Here is a 17,773-nt window from a genome sequence, read left to right as displayed (position 1 = left end):
GTTGAAATCATGGTGGAATTCCTCCAGGGCTTCTTTTCCATGGGTCCAGATGATGATGTCATCAATATAGCGCAAGTAGAGTAGGGGCTTTAGGGGACGAGAGCTGAGGAAGCGTTGTTCTAAATCAGCCATAAAAATGTTGGCATACTGTGGGGCCATGCGGGTACCCATAGCAGTGCCGCTGATCTGAAGGTATACATTGTCCCCAAATGTGAAGTAGTTATGGGTAAGGACAAAGTCACAAAGTTCAGCCACCAGGTTAGCCGTGACATTATCGGGGATAGTGTTCTTGACGGCTTGTAGTCCATCTTTGTGTGGAATGTTGGTGTAGAGGGCTTCTACATCCATAGTGGCCAGGATGGTGTTATCAGGAAGATCACCGATGGATTGTAGTTTCCTCAGGAAGTCAGTGGTGTCTCGAAGGTAGCTGGGAGTGCTGGTAGCGTAGCGCCTGAGGAGGGAGTCTACATAGCCAGACAATCCTGCTGTCAGGGTGCCAATGCCTGAGATGATGGGGCGCCCAGGATTTCCAGGTTTATGGATCTTGGGTAGTAGATAGAATATCCCAGGTCGGGGTTCCAGGGGTGTGTCTGTGCGGATTTGATCTTGTGCTTTTTCAGGAAGTTTCTTGAGCAAATGCTGTAGTTGCTTTTGGTAACTCTCAGTGGGATCAGAGGGTAATGGCTTGTAGAAACTCGTGTTGGAGAGCTGCCGAGCAGCCTCTTGTTCATATTCCGACCTATTCATGACGACAACAGCACCTCCTTTGTCAGCCTTTTTGATTATGATGTCAGAGTTGTTTCTGAGGCTGTGGATGGCATGAACTTCTACTCCACTTCTTTGCTGGAATGTTAGCAGTGTCTCTAGAGTCTACAACAAAATCTGTACTCAGTTGTGTGTGCGTGGCTTCAGTCGAAGAATTTGGCTCTAAGAATAAGATTCAGTTATGCAAACCAGTATGTTATAAGCAGGCTGTAGAGCCGGGTGATCTGGGTGGGGCATGAAACTATTGTCTGCCTTTATTTGCAATCTTGAATAGAAGAAAATATTAATCTCTGCAGCAGATTTTCTGAGTGCCTGCTCCAGCTCACTTTGTCCTATGCATCCAGCAGGGCTGTATGGACTTAACAGAGCTACCCCTGCAGCTACTCCTCCCAACCACCAGGGGTTGTTGTGGTCTTGGTACTGATAGCAGGGAGTCTCTCTTCTCTGTTACAGGTTCTGCTCCCCATCCCAGCACCCAGGGCAGGAGAAAGCGTGCAGAAGGAGGCTGCAGGTGCTGAGTTGGCATGGAGCTGAAGGGGGCAGGGTCTCCAGGGAGATCAGGCTGAGGCAGACAAGAGCTCCCCTGGCCTCCTGTCCCTCCATTTTGTCCTGCCCCCAGCCTTTGTCTCCTTAAGCCGTTGGTTCCCTTTGCAGTCCCTGTTGCCCTGGGGGATTTGTTAGGTTACTCCGCACTTCAGTTTGGGTCTTTAGACCTGGATAATCTCTGTGCATGGAAACTGATTCCCACTCTCTGCAGCGTGTCAGGGTGAGGCTAGTGCAATGCAGCGCACTCTAGTGCTTTGTCAATAGTAGATATATATGGGTGTTGTGTCTAGCACATGGCAAGATGAGATTGCTCTTGTTTGCTTCAGTCAGTGGGGCAGCATGGCTATTCTCATCTTGCCACCCCCTATATCTGTCTAGCTTCAAATGTTTGGCCTGAGATCCAGACTTCTGTGGGTTATCTTAGGCCCTCAAGACTGCTACCAAATTACAGTCTGCCCCACCTTATGTTTAGCAATGACATGCTGGTTACCTTTTTCCAGACTTGAAGAAGAGCTCTGTGAAGCTTGAAAATTGTCTCTTCCACCAACAGAAGTTAGTCTAATAGAATATATTACATCACCCACCTTGTCTCTATCAAATTCAGAAGACGTTTAACTATGCCACAGGAATAGATACTATGGGCATAAGTGCCAAGACTGAAGATACAGTTGAGTAGAATAGAGAATCAAAGCAGGCTACAAAGGAGAGTGTTCTTGCTCACGAAAGCTTATGCTCTAATAAATTGGTTAGTCTCTAAGGTGCCACAAGTACTCCTTTTCTTTTTGCGAATACAGACTAACACGGCTGTTACTCTGAAATCTATCCTCAGAAATTCAGCTAATGTAGAGAGAGAATTTTTCCAAATTAAAAGAAAAATATAGTTCAATTTTGTTTCCCAAACACTGGAGGAAACTCTAGGGTGCCAATCAGCTGGGAGAAAAATCTCAAGCATCCCAATTTTTCACAGTAGTCAGATAAGATACTTTCTTATCTCCTCCCTCGGTCCACCCCCTTCCCCCAGTTGTATTCTCCAATCTAGTCCATTTTTCACTGTACACTGCATTTCCACAGTTTTCTGTTTCTCTCCCTTGTTCCCAGTTCAGTCTCCTTTCTGTTACTTATGCTCAAGCAGAATAAGAAGGGGACTTGACCATCCGTTCCTCGATCTCCTTTGCAGCAGATCTGGGAATGGGAAGTTTCTGATGGTGCAAATTGTCCTCTGTGGGTAAAAATTTGGTTCTTCCCCCTGTGATGGTTCAGCACAGGTTGATGATGGTAACTCTGGAACACTGTTTCTAAATGCCTTTATACAAGGGAGCAAAACATCAGTCACTTACTCTGTAGACCTACCACTGTCCTTTGACATAGCTGACTCAGTCACATCCTGCTTTCTTGCCTGGTGGTGGTGTCAGAATAGCTCCAGATTTACCTGTTGCAATTTAAATTAAAATAAAATGAGTGTAGTAAAAATGTTTGGTGTTTCAGAGGAGCAGTCAGAGCTGCTGAAAACCAGGTATTAAATCTAGAGAATATTTGTAAAACATTTTCTCAATACCCAGACTCAGGAGGACCTTTAATTTTAACTTGCAAATGATACAGCAGCTAGGCTCAGATTGTTGCCCAGATTGGTGACAATGCGTGGTAAAAGAAAAGCTTACTCACTGTAATGGTTGCACTTTCATATGTGTGATTTTTTTTTCCCCTACATTCTTCTGACTTTACACCATTGTAAGTGGGCTAGCTTCACACTGCTGTTGATGTGTTGCAGAAGAATTTCTGCAGGGGAAACTTGGGTCCAATTATAACATTTCTTTGTAATGATCAAGAGCTATGGTATGACATCTAAATAAAATTATAGGAGTGCCTTTTTAACCAGACTGAACTGCATGACACCTATATAATGTAATTATGTACATTTTATGAATTAAAATTACCCATGGATGTCTTTTGAAAGACATTCTCTTATCTTTCTGTGGTCAGTATTAAATTTAAAATGTTTTTTGCAGTGTTAAAAGGATGCTGTTAGGTTAAATTTGGCCCCACATTTAGATTTTGTAAATGTAAAAATTAATAAAACCTGAAACCAATAAAATTGTTTCCATTGAATAAAAAGGTAAGTGGAAAGTTGTGCTTCTTTAAGGAGTATCTCCCTGTAATGTTTGCAACCCAGTTGTTGTATCAGTTGTGCCAGCCCATGAGAACTCGAAAGTGAAATTGACTAGAATTTGAACATTAGCTAAAGAAAACCTGATCTAGTCTATTTTCATTATCCACATTGTAAAAATGCAGAAAGTAAACCTCATGAGTAGTAAAAACTCAGTTATGTTTTAATTTTTTTTCAGTTTTATCATTTTAGGTCCTGATCCTGCAATGAGATCCATGTGGATGGACACTTGTGCCCATAGGAGAGCTGCACTAACTTCTCATTGTAGGAGCAGAACCCTAAGATGTTTGTACCAAAGATAACGATGTTTTAAAATATGGGGTGAAATCCTGGCCCAGTGACTTAAGTGGGGCCAGAATTTCACCCATGATTGTTAACAGAAGTCTTCCCTTTAATAATGGAGACTACATCAAAAATAAAATTATTGTTCTATGTGCTTTAGAATTCAGCACAGGTGAACCTTAGGTGTGTTTATGTAATTGACTGCAAACTAAACAAATTTAAACTGCAGTTGTGTAACATTTTTGTTTAAATGACTGTTGTGGCATATCAGGTTCTTTGAGATATTCTCTGTATTTTCAGTTCATTGTAAGTATTCCTTAAGATTGTTTTTGAGCATTTTAAAATATTTTGTAAAATTATTTGATATGAGAGGATGATTCATTAACTATATTTTCTGTTGCAGTTTGTTAATCAGTGATGTCCCAGAACTGACCACGTTCATCACAGTAAGTGTGCAACTGCAATTATCTTTCTTACAATGTTCTGAGAAGCATGAATCATATAGGGAACTGGGATAATATTGTTTACAGTTTGTCTTCTTTAGAGCTGATGGTTGTATAATCATCTGAACATAGGGCTAAATTCTGCTTATAGACCCTGCATCAGCAAGGTACTTAATCATATCAATAGGGCTAAAAGTCTAAAGGGTTTAAAGGTAGGCATGTCCTTATTTACTTTGCTGAACAGGGTCCTTAATGTTGAGTAACTCCATTACACTGAAACTGAAAGAATTTGGCTCAGATAATTTTCCATTATCATTCAGACATACAATAAAATCTGAACCGCACAGTAGAACTCACTTCAACTATTCCTCGCACCTCTTACTTTGCATACAAAAATTATGGCCTCCTGTGATTTCCCACAAAGCTGTACACTGAGAGCTATTTTCAGGTTTTGTATTATTATGGTTCACTTGCTGTATTTGCTGTTCACAGAATTCATTAAATCACATTGGGTCTCATAGTCAGTAGTACAAATTAGCAATATTTTTTTTTATTATTTAATTCAAAAGACTAGCTGTGTGTGTGTGTGTTTGTTTTTGCTAAAGGCTTCTTGTTTATTGAGATAGAGGATGTGGTGTTCTACCAGCCTAAAACGCAAGGGTCCAGTCTTGCTAACCATTACTTCTGTGACTTAGATCTAGATTTTTAAAGGTGCTTAAGCATTACTGTGGTCAGAATTGCAGTGCCCTAAGCCTTTGACTCCTAATTGCCCAAATTCTTTTTTGAAAATGAGACTTAGGCTCCTAAATCAGGTAGGAGTTGCAGTGTTGAGCACAGCACTGCCTAAATACCTCTAAAATCTGGGCCTTAATACTGTGATCATATTTCCCTATGCTAAATATGGAACACCTGGTAACATTACTTGTGTTCAAGTGAGTTCAACGGCAATCGATCGGAACTATGCAGTACAAACATTCAAATTAACATGAAGTTGACTGAGCCCCTGTTAAAAAGAAATGCTGTGTGGTTGGATTCTTTTTTTTACCTTCTCATCTTTAAGGCTTTAGTGTTCACACTGGGAGGGTTGACACACACACACCCTTACCCTCCTCCTCACACATGGCGAGATGTGACACACACATACTCCTGTACACCTCTCTCACACAGGAAGGGGGCGGGGGGCAGGGTGACTGACCGACCTGACTCTCTCTGCCCTCCATACCTGGCTGGGCCCCCAGGACCGACCTGCCTCTCCTGGTCCATGTCTTCCTGAGGCAAAACATGGGGAGGGGCATGCAAGGTCACATGCCCCAATCCCCAGATTTCTGCCAGGATTCACACCAGAATATGGCCAGCAGCAGCCTTTTAGCACTTTGCGGGAGGGAAGGAGCTGCGTGGGGGGGCATGAAGGGGTTAAGCCCTAAGGATTCATTATGCACCAGGGCCCAGGGAACCTGACTGCAGGGGCTTCAGTGACCCAGTCAGAGGTGGCTCAGCAGGACAGGGTGCCTAGGGGATGGAGCAGCTCCAGGCTCCCTGAGGGCGGACCCTGGGGGGGAGAGGGGGTGAAGAGGCTGCTGTGGAGTCTGCAAGTTCACAGTGTGAACAGACTGGCAATAGCTCCCCTCCCGCCTGCCACTCCAGCACTTAGCTGAGGGGTGAAGAGGCTTCCCCGTGCCAGCACTGAGCCGGGCTTTGGCACATGCAGTGCTCAGCTCCTCCTGGCCAGCACTCCAGGCCAGAGAGTCTTGGGCTTTCGCAGGGTGCCAGCCCAGCCAGAGGCAGTACGGGAAGGAAGGAGCCTGGTGGCCAGGCTGTTAGTGAGCTGAGCACTCCGACTCGGGGCTGGTTCTCCCCATAGCACTGGAAATGGGACGCGCCCCGCCCGGGGGAGTATGGTGGAGCAGTGGAGTTTGCGGAATGGGGGTGGGAAAAGCACGGAGAGGACAGTTGGAGGGGAAACATGTAAAGTGCCAACTGGTGGGCAGCAGAGGTGACACGTAACCGGCTGCCGCCTGGCACCTGCCTGCACTCACCAACCACCACAGCTTGCAGCGCACAGCCAGCACTGGCTGGAAATGGGATGGGAGGGTGGGGCCCTGCTGGCCAAGAGTCAGCATGCAGTGGGGGCTGTGCTGATGGACCAGCAAGGGGAGCAGCCTGCCCCGCAAGCTGTATCATCACCCTGCCACCAGCCCTGCACCCCCACCTCCATGTCAGCCACTGGAACCCGCTCCCCACTCACCAGTGATGGGCTGGTGGCTCACAAGCAGGGATCCGGCCAGCAGCAGGACCTGCCAGTACTGTACAGACAGAAAATACTGGACAATTTGCCCGTTTTTAAGAAAAAGTCAGGACACCTACAAGAGGGCTTAAATACAGGACTGTCCCTTCAAAAACGGGACATCAGGTCACCCTAGGCCTTAGTAGTCCTCACTAATACAAGTAATTTCATTGACTTCAGTGGAAATACTCACCTTCATAAGAACTACTCATGTTGTTATCTTGGAGGATGAGGTGGTAACTTTTACACATTTTTAAAAATAGAGACTAAAACATTGTTAGCCTGTACTAGCAACGTCCCAGTGAATGGTGGCCTTACCATACATAAGTCTGAATTATAATGTACATTTATATTGTATTACAGTATTTTATTATTTTTTCAATTGTTTTATGGTGGTTTTGATGTGTTATTCAGTACAGACAGAGGCTATTTCAAATATAGTAAGACATCCAAGTCATATTTTAGCTGCTAAATCAATTTTAATAACTTTGAATAATGAACACTGATAGAACAATGGTGTGATTACACAGGTTGTGATATTTTGTAGCTTACTGGTCATATGTTTTCCCGTATTAATATAGTAAGTTTATTGGAATATTCCTAATAGGAAGTCAAGTATTTTGCACTCAGTTGAGCTCCGTCTATTTTAAGGATACCCTGAGCATACTTTTTAAAACTGCTTACATCTTACTTTAATCATTTACTACTAGACTAAATAATTATTGTGCATTGAAATAGAATGGGAGAATAAGCAAAGTCAGTTTGTCTATAGATAGTTTCAAACAGTTTTTTATCTTCACTTCCTACCTGTCAGGAGTGCAGAATTACTTTCAGACAGAGATTTGAAATGACTTTATAATTTAATTTTAGTACCCTTCAGATTAGCCATCAGTTCATTTTCTGTCTCCAGTACGTGAAGATAAAGACAGACATTTATTCTGTACAGAAATATTTTAACTCGGTGTGTGTCAAACGATATTATGTTGACTAACAAGAACCTCTCTTAGTGCCCAGACTGAATATTTTACGACATAGAGCAATCTTGTGTTTCACTGGTGACCTTCATGCCTACGTCCCAGAGGTGCTCTACAATCAGTGATGTTAAAATTAGCACTGGTAAGACAAAAAAAAATTGCTAAAACAATCATTTTAAGAATGCTGACTAATAGAAATATTTTTAATGTTAGATTTTAAAGTCACAGTAGTTGAGAGCATTTTCTTTATTATTAAACTGGTAATGTGTTCCAAAGCAGAAAATGAAACTCTGAAAGGCTATACATGTGTCTTCAAACCATATTTAGGAATGGTAAGACCACCAGTAGGGAGGGAGATAAGATAACCTACTATATGTAAGTAAGTGGGAAGCAGCAATCTGAAACAATTGCAAAACATATAAAACTGGGCATGTCAGCAAGCATGGTTGCAATAATAAATTCAGACATAAGGAAGGAGGAAGATTGGGTCTAGTTTCCAGTAAGAAAATATAGTTTTACGGCAGGCAGCAGACATTACAAAACTTACTAGAATACAGGAGGGCAATGCCCCTGCTACTTAAAGGTTTAATGGTTTTGACAAAAGAACTCCTTTCTTGAACAGGCTTTCAATTAAAGCTTACAACTTTTTCCCTAGGAAATGTTTGGAACTGCTAGTAACTCGAGATGAAGAATCTCAAGTGAAAGACCATAACTTCTCCCCCTCTCTTTTCCTATGCTCCCTTTCCTCAGGTAGAGGGAACTTCAGTTATGGACCCTCACAAAATTGCCTGTCTTTCAGCTGCTCAGAGTTGCTGTGCCTGCTGATTTGTGGGGCCTATAAATGTCAGAGCTAAGCTCAGCTTTCATTTGAAGAAAAAGGGTTTCTAGCCTTTTTCCTTACAAAGATAGTCTTGAAAATAATAAAACCATGACTAGGGGTTGAAAATTTGTCTCTGACTTCCATGACTCAAGAGTTATTTGTGATCCTGTGCTTCTCCATCTTGGGAGTCGCTTACCCCTAGACCAGTTTGTGGCTATGAGGAGCAGTGTCACCCAAGCTTTCTGCTCATGCTTTGCAGCAGATTGTCTGCTGCTGAGCTGTTGCTCTGTTGAGCAGACACTTCGACCGCTTGCCACAAGAAGATGCTACTCAGTAGCATGACACTCAAATGGTTAAGATTACAGACATAAATCTCTCTCCTATTAAGTATACACTTGGATGAGAACAGAAAAGTGTTTTTAAGTGCTTGCACATGTCCATTCCACTGTAGGTGTGTGTGCTTGTCATGAGCACAGCCACCAGAAAATTTTCCCCCAGTGGTATCCATTGGGTCGGCTCTGGAGTCGTGTGCTCACAACACTGGTATAAAGGGTCCTGCCGACCCACAGCCCTCTCAGTTCCTTCTTCCTGCCCATGACAGTTGCTGGAACTACTTCGTCCTTACAGTCTGGAAGTATATTCTCAGTGAACTTTTTATTATCTATAGTTACCTCTTGTTCATAGTAGTTAAGTTTTTGTTAATAGATAGGTTACCGGAACTCCGCTTAGCGGAGTTAGGCTCTGCCTTGTTCTGGGGCATGCCTTGGTTTCCAGGCTTTAAGTGCCTTGGTCTTCAGTGCCTTGTGCCACAAGCCTATGGCTGTGAGCAACCCCCATTCCAGCTGCCTTAAGTGCCTGGGGAGAAACTCACATGTGGGAGCACTGTAAGATCTGTAAGGACACCAGACTGAAATATATTCTCATGGAGGGAGCACTAAGATGTCCCTTGGAACTGGGTCACTTGGACTTGACACAGAGCACTTCAGCCTCAGTAAGGACTGCTCTGGCTGCTGTTTGAGACCTTTTGGTGCCATTCCTCAGTACCGGTGATGAAGAGAGATGCTCACTCCACCTTTCAAGAGCCTTGGCACTGGAGAGGGTGGACGATGCTGAAGAAAAACTCTCCAGTGAGAGAACCTCTGCATCGTTCACTGTCCCTGGTGCCGAGGAAGAAACAGAAGAAGACTGATGGAGGACGATCCCCAACCCTGACATTGATGGGGCATGGAGAGACCAGTAGAGTGCAACTAGGGTCGGGCCACTCCGTAGCTCCAACCACCTGTGTGGCATTTTGCTGACTCTAGCCCCAAAGCGGGTACCACTGAGTCCAGCACGGATGGACTTGCTAACTCAGGAGAACCACCAGAGTTCCAGTGCCTTGGTGGCACTGTCTATGCTTCAGGCATTCACTGCAGCGAGAGACTTACTCTCACTGCTGGTACTGGCATCTCCAGCTATGTAGGAGCAGACACTAGTGGCACCAACACGAAGGACCTCTGCAGCACCTAGGCCCCAGGTGCCTTCCAAAGGGAAACCAGTCATGATGGCTGAACTCCGATTGCCTTCCTCTCTGCGCTAGTTGCTGACACTGGTCAGCACTGCTCCTCCCAGGTCTCCAGGAATGGAGTCTTTGGAGTCGGACTCGGAGTCAGAATCATATGCTTCTTGCAGGAACCAGCACAGTCAACCCAGTGGGCACTATCCTGCCATGGACCTGGGCCAACGCAATCCACCCATGGTGTGGCCCCCGGGGCAATGGCCAATCCCAGAACAGTGGGCCTTCTGGAAACCTGGGCTTTCCCATCAATGCAGGGTCCCCAGTCCAGACGATGATACTCTGTGGCATCAGAGTCCAGAGCTGTACCACAGCTTCACTCAGAGCCAGATCCAAGGTCTGGTACCGAGGCAGGCACAGAATACCAAGAACCAGCACCTCAGGACCTATCCGGTGCTGAGGGTGAAGAACAGTGCTCCCTACCGGTGCAGGCTTCCTTATTCTCTTCTCCTGATGAGGCAGTGACAGGAACAGATATAGTGCCCTCTCAGAATGACTATAGGACTCATCAGCAGCTCCTTAAGAGAGTGGCCCAAAACCTGGGTATTCAGGTAGAGGAGGTCAGGGAGTCCTTCCATGCGTTGGTGGACATTCTAACGTCACTGGAGCCATCAAGTGTGGTGTTGTCCCTTAGGAGGCCTTTATGGACCCTATTAAGGCATTGTGGCAGACTGCAGCATCCCTTCAGCTGATGGCAAAGAAGACTGAAAAGGAATACTTTGGCCGGGCTAAGGGTTATGAATTCTTATATATACACACCCCACCAGGTTGTCTGGTTGTGTCAGAAGCTGATGAACAGGAGTGACGCGGCTACAAGGGCCAACTCCTAAGATCAAGGATGCCAAAAAATTAGACCATTTTGGCAGATAGGTCTATTCAACAGGGGGCCTTCAGCTCAGGATCATGAACCAGCAAGCGCTCTCCAGCAGATACATTTCAGCATGGAGTCCCAGGAATTAAAATTGTAAGGAGTTGTTACTCCAGGAGTCCAGATGAGAGTTTGCATCTGTTTTTTAAAAAGGTAAGTCTGTGGCGAAGGCTTCCCTTCAAGCAGCCTTGGATACGGCTGACTCTACAGCCTGATCGATGGCATCAGTGGTGGTGATGCCAGAAGCTCATGGCTTCCATCCTTGGGCCTGACGCATGAGGTCCAACTAGGGTGACCAGATGATACGGACAAAATATCGGGACACATGGGGGAAGCAAAAAAAAAAAAAAAAAAGCAGCTGGAGCGGAGTTGCTGAAGCAAAAAAACCAAAACAATCACCCTCCCCCCCAAACCGGAGTGGCCAAAGCCGCAATATCGGGACAAATGGTGTCCTGACCGTGCATCGGTCGGGATGCAGGACGAACTAAAAATCGGGACAGTCCTGATTTTATCGGGATGTCTAAGTCCAACAGACTTTGCAGGACCTTCCTTTTGAGGGCATGCTGCTCTTTTCTGAGCAGATGGACTATAAGCTGCACAGCCTGAAGGACTCCAGGGCTACTGGAAGTCCTTAGGACTTTATACATAGGCGCCCATGAGAAAACATTATAAGCCTCAACTGGCCTCTTGATTCTTCCCACCACCTGCCCAGCAGGACTCTCACAGGGAGTGGAGCTGGGGCTTTAGGAGAAGACCTCTGCCCCAGTCCTTGTCTGCATCGATGCCTGCTCCCCCCAGGCATTCTGGTGAGTCCAAGCAGGCCTTTTGATGGGACACTCGGGAGCGATATACCAAGACAGAACTTAGATCCAACCTCCCCAGTATTTGTGGACCATTTATCCCATTTCTATCAGATGTGGGTCCGTATTACAATAGACTGCTGGGTGCTAAGCATGATAGCAGTGGGATATACCCTTTAATTCAGTTCTTCCCACCTCCCTCCTCGTTTCTCTTCAGGGATCCTTCTCATGAGCAACTTCTGGCCCAAGAAGTGCAGTTGCTCCTAAGGGTGGGAGCTGTGGAAGAGGTTCCACCAGAGTTCAGGGGCCGAGGGTTCTGCTCCTGATATTTCCTAATCCTGAAAGCCAGTGGCAGTCTCAGACTGATTCTGGACCTGCGGAAGCTTAATGGATACATAAAGAAGCTGAAGTTCTGCCTGGTCTCTTTGGCTTCCATCATCCCCCCTCCCTGGATCCAGGGGACTGGTATGCTGCCCTCGATTTGAAGGATGCATACATCCATATCTCGATTTTTTTTTTTTAAGGACACAGAAGGTTCTCAGATTCATTGTGATCCACATGCACTATCAGTTTGCAGTTCTCCCTTTCAGCCTCTCTGCGGCCCCCTAGTGTTCATAAAGTGCATGACAATCGTTGCAGCCTTCCTGAGGAGACAACGGGTTCAGGTCCATCCTTACCTTGACAACTGGCTGGTCAGAGGTTGGACCGAGGTCCAGCTGAAGTCTGATATAAAGTTAAACCAGTCAAAATTCCAGGACTTAGACTTCTGCGTATTTATCAGCAGACCTACCTTCTCACCAGTTCAAAGGATAGAGTTTATCAGGGTGATCTTCAACTCTGTCCAGGCCAGAGCCTTGCTCCCCAAAGCATGGTTACAAGTAATAGTGGTGCTTATAGAGAGCCTCAGAGATCACCCCATCACGACAGCAAGGAACTACTTGAAGCTCCTGGGCCACATGGCCTCATGCACCTGGTGCAGCATGTGAGATGTCGACTCAGATCTCTTCAGGTGTGGCTGGCATCCGTATACTCACCAAACCAACATCATTTGGACATAGTCATCACAGGTCCACCATTGGTGATTGTCTCCCTCAATGGTGGTTAGACTCATTGGTGGTGTGCATGGGAGTCCTAGTCTCAGGATTCCAAACATCATTATGTCTCCTTATGGACACTTCAGCGATAGGCTGGGGTGCTCACTTGGGTTCCCTCAGAAGCCAGGGTCTCTGGTCTCCGGAAGAGCTCTTGCCGCACATCAACATCAAGGGCCTCATGGCGTGGACAAGAACATGTCTGTTGTCACAGACAACATGACAGCAGTGTTTTATATCAACAGGCCAGGAGGGGTGCTCTCCTCTCACCTGTGAGAGGAAGCACTTTGCTTATGGGAGTTCTGCAAAGCTCACTCAGTCCACCTTGGGGCCCGTTATCTGCAGGGATCGCAGAATGAGCTAGCGGATCACCTCAGAAGATCCTTCTCCAATTAACCTCAAGTGGTCCATTCATCTAGATGTCTTGAACACCATTTTCCAGAGGTGGGGATCTCCACAGATCTGTTCATGATGAAGCACAACAAGAACTGTCTTGAATTCTGCTCACTCCTGGGTCACAGCCCCAGATCTCTCGCAAAAGCCTTCTTCCTCCCTTGAGTAGGTCATATCTTCTACGCATTTCCTCTCATTCCTCTGATACACAAGGGCTTGCAGAGTGCAAGTCATCCTGATAGCCCCTGCCTGGCCCCGCCATCACTGGTTCGCCACTTTCCTTGACCTCTCGGACGCCAATCCTTCTACCTTTTGTATCCATACCTGATCTCTCAGGGCGATGGCTGCCTGCATCACCCAAACCTTGAATCCCTTCATCTGACAGTCTGGAAGCTAGCATGCTTAGACCAGGTCCACAAGGAAGCCATCCACCAGAGCTACGTAACTGGCAAAGTGGAAGAAGTTCTTGATCTCGTTTACTCAGAAGGGTGTCTCGCCTATGCAGTCATCAATACCATTTATTTCTGGACTACTTATTACACCTGAAGCAACAAGGTCTAACCCTGTCATCTGTTAGGGTCCATCTGGCCTCAACTTCAGCTTTTCACCCATGGGTGAAGCAAACAGCATCTGTAATCAGTTTCTTAAGGGCCTTGAGAGATTATACCTCCAGGTATGTCAACCAGTCTCTCATTGGAACCTCAACTGGTATTATCAAAACTGACAGGACCCCTATTTGAGCTGCTGGCAATGTACTCTCTGCTCTACCTGTCCTGGAAGTGACCTATCTAGTGACCATTATTTCTTCCAGAAGGGTTTCAGAGATCCAGGCCCTCACTTCAGAACCACTATACACAGTATTCTTCAAGGACAAGGCCCAATTGCATCCTCATCCAGCTTGCCTTCCAAAGGTGGTTTCACAGTTCCATAGTAACCAGGATATCTTCCTGCTGGTCTTTTATCTTAACCACATGCCAACAGGGAAGAGCAGAGTTTTCGCTCACTAGACGTCAGACGTGCACTGGCCTCCTACATAGAAAGGACTAAGATGTTTGGGAAAATTACTCAACTATTCATAGCTGTTGCAGACAGGATAAAAGATCTTCCTATCTCAGCCCAGAGAATTTCATCATGGATCACACCCTGAGTCTGCACATGCTACGACCTGGCAAAGGTTCCTGCCCTGACAGCACATTCCACAAAGGCCCAAGCATCTTCGAGGGCATTCATAGCACAAGTTCCTGTCCAGGACATTTGTAGAGTGGCAGTGTGGTCCTTAGTTCACACATTCGCGTCTCATTATGCCACCACCCAACAGGCTACAGTTAATGCTGGATTTGGCAGAGTGGTGTTGCAATCAGCATATCGATAAACTCCGACCCCTCCGCCTGCACAACTGCTTAGGAGTCACCTACATTGGAGTAGATGTGTGCAAGCATTCAAAGAAGAAAAAACAGTTACTAACCTTTCTGTTACTGTTGTTTGAGATGTGTTGCACATGACCATTCCAAGACCCTCCATCCTACCTATCTGTCTGAGTTGGCTGGCAAAAGGGAGCTGAGAGGACCGGTGGTCGGCAGGATCCTTTATACCGGAACTGTGAGTGTGCGACTCCAGGGGGCACCAGAGTCAACCTGATAGATACCACTGAGGGAAAATTTTCCCGTGGCTGTGCTCAGGGTGAGCACGCACACCTACATTGGAATTGATATGTGCAACACATCTCGAATAACAGTTACAGAAAGGTTAGTAACTGTTTTTATAGGTTTGTGGCTTTGAGCAATTTTCTCTTCAGCACTGAAAAGAAATCCATGAGAAAATAGCCAGAGGAGGCTTGCTTGTGCTCAGTGGGGGTCTCTAGCTACAAGGTTATCTTGAATGCTGGTCATGTGCTAACTCGTTGTACCTGTTTATTCTGCATATATAGTTATGATCACCATGGAATTCTTGGATTGCTTGGTAAAGAAAGAAAATAATTAAATCTAGGGAAAAACATACTATAAGTCAGGAGTTGCATTCTTGTAGGCACAACCTTTTCTTATGAAACTCACATTTACTCTGCTACAATGTAGCAAGAAGAACACCACCCAAGAAAAATGGCAGACAGTAAAACCTTACTCCCATCTCAGTCCTGCCAAATCAGGACACTTTTGGAGTAAAAGGGAATTTAGGTTCATGTAAGAGATCATCCCAACCTGCACCTGGTGAAAGCAGGTACTCCTTGCATCTCTTACCATCTTCACCCAGGACTCATTCTCATGTACTCAAGCTGCAGAGGAAAGGCCACTTGAGAGCTTCTAACTATGCATACTAGTCCCAGATCAGAAATAATAAGGATTGACCCGGTTCCTGAATGCCTGTACAGGTCTGTCTTTTGACAAATAACTACTTTCTGTAATGTTCTCAAGCTATTATATTGAGAACTATACAACCCCCAAAATCTACTTAAGGAGCCCTCAGAAAGGCAGTGTAAACTGTTGCCCACTTCCAAACTGCAGATCCAAGTAGTCCAGTGCCAGAAAAGTAGGAAACCTACTCAGGATATTTTGTAGCACCCAAATGAAAAAGAAAAAATTTCCTTAGTTCTGTCTTCAGGCACCACCAGTGTACAAACTCTTTGAAAAGAAGGAACCCTTTGTGATTGCCTTGCCAGAATCCTTAGCAGAGTTCAACTGGATAAACTGGAGAGCACATACAAAATACAAACTGGTGCTGGGCTGCTGCTGGCGCAGACCAGAAACAAAGACAACATAAATTTGTTAGAAACAGGGGAAGTCTTTTAACATTCAAAAGACAATTGAGTATGTGTGCTAGCTCATCCACTTTAACGTACCTGAACAAGGAACAAGTGGCTCCTAAGGGACAATTTTTCCCCTTTGCTTTCCTGGGAAGAATTTAGGCTGCTCTGTTGAGAGCTCTACGCATCCTCTGTTCTACCAACTTCATGGGAAACTGGATTGAATGATAAGAAAATATACTAAAAGCTTCCTATGTGGTTGTAGCCAAACAACTAGCAGCCTAAATTTGAAAGACTGACCGAGCAGAAGGTGGTATAATATTTGGAGCATGTTTTACCAAAGAGATAGTGGCTAATTGGGGTGAGTGAGAAGAGGCTTTAACTTTAGAATTTGACCCCAAATTGGAGTCCCATTTATACCTTTTTCTAGACCTTACCATACAGACTTCCTAGAATTGGTGGGTATTGCATTCAGCTGCAGACTTCTTAGAGTAATTAGAGGTGAAAGTTACGTAGTATTTTCCCCTTAGTTTTCAGAGCCACCATTCAAGAACTTTTCTTGCAAATCAAAAAAGAAGTTAAGGGAGAGTTGAGCATATATATTAATGCCTAGAAATATGAAGGACTGTGCTCTCTGGAGAGAAGAGATTGGGACTCCTTTTTAAAAATAGAGCTCTGTAGCCATTGGTAGCTCGAGTGTCACGTTTGGAGAGGTCCCCAATGTTTGGATTGTTGGCTCTGAAAGCCAGAAGTGAATTACCAAGGAAAATACTTTTTTTTTTATAGGGAAGTTATTGCTTTGTGTGAATTTGTAAGCTAGTAAATTAGTGAGCTGAAGAGTGTCAGGTTTACATTTAAGGGAGTTAGATGAGCATCTCAGTATTATTCTACAACCAGTTAGTATGGATTGTCAGCATTCCACTCATAATCTGAACAAAATAAATATGGTGGTCAAAGTACAGCTTAAAACTGAATTTAACATAGCAGTTGGATTAGAATAAAGACTGAGAACCAGAAACTTTTAAGGAGAAATTATTGATAATGGGAGGAGTAAATGAACTGTATGTTGCTACTCTTAGGTTGCCAGAATGCCCCGTTGCTGCTTCAGTGCAACATCGGGCCTACTGCATTCTCTTCCTTCTTGGAGAATAGTCAATATATCTGCAGATATGCTACTTCACTGGCCCTATTTCATCCTCTAAACCAGTTATTCTCCATGAGGGGTACGCAGAGGTCTTCCAGGACGTACATCAACTCATCTAGATATTTGCCTAGTTTTACAACAGGTGACATAAAAAGCACTAGCGAAGTCAGTACAAACTAATATTTCATACAGATAATAATTTGTTTATACTGCTCTATATACTGTACATTGAAATGTAAGTACAATATTTATATTCCAGTTGATTTATTTTATAATTATATGGTAAAAATGATAAAGTAAGCAATTTTTCAGTCATAGTGTGGTGTGACACTTTTTTGTATTTTGAGGTCTGATTTTGTAAGGAAGTTTTTAAGTGAGGTGAAAGTTGCAGGTATACAAGACAAATCAGACTCCTAAAAGGGGTACAGTAGTTTGGAAAGGTTGAGAGCCACTGATCTAAACACCTTACTCACAGGGGATCTCATAGAGTTGTGCTTAGTGGTGTGTGAGGATATGTTTACACTGCAGTTAACACTGGCAGCTGGCCCATGTCACCTACTCAGGCTCATAGGGCTGTTTTATTGCAGTGTAGATGTTCAGGCTGTAGCCTGGGCTCTGGTATGAAACAGCCCTGTGAGCCTGAGTTAGCTGACACGGGCCAGCTGCAGGTGTTTAACTGCAATATAGACATATCCTTAGTGATCTTTATAAGCTCCTCAAATCACACCCTTCCCCTCCCACTGCTGAAAGGAGTGGCATTGATTCTGCAGCTTTTGTAAAGTTATATCAAGCTGTTTTTTCGCTGCAAGAAAACATGCATTTTGGTTTAAAAACAAGAAACATGGAGACAAAAAATTAGATGTTCCAAAATAACGCATCCCAAAAAGTGCATAAGAATTCACCGCTT

General features: G+C 44.7%; 1 protein-coding gene across 21 annotated transcripts in view; it reads left to right on the top strand.

Annotated features, from left to right (window-relative positions):
- BAZ2B (bromodomain adjacent to zinc finger domain 2B) overlaps positions 1-17,773 on the top strand; it is a 277,861-nt gene that overhangs the window by 55,083 nt on the left and 205,005 nt on the right. For 19 of the 21 annotated variants that reach the window (XM_084644088.1, XM_084644084.1, XM_084644083.1 and 16 more), the window contains exon 1: positions 7,582-7,600. The gene's annotated coding sequence lies outside the window, so the exon portion shown is untranslated. Of the gene's footprint in view, positions 1-4,160; positions 4,204-7,581; positions 7,601-17,773 lie in introns of those variants that run through there. The other 2 variants (XM_084644095.1, XM_084644075.1) reach the window with 1 other exon arrangement.

The sequence above is a fragment of the Lepidochelys olivacea genome (assembly GCF_965140295.1).
Source record: "Lepidochelys olivacea isolate rLepOli2 genome assembly, chromosome: 11".
Classification (NCBI taxonomy): Eukaryota; Metazoa; Chordata; order Testudines; family Cheloniidae; genus Lepidochelys; species Lepidochelys olivacea.
The sequence above is the reverse complement of the archived record's forward strand: the minus strand, read 5'-3'. Positions and strand labels throughout refer to the sequence as shown.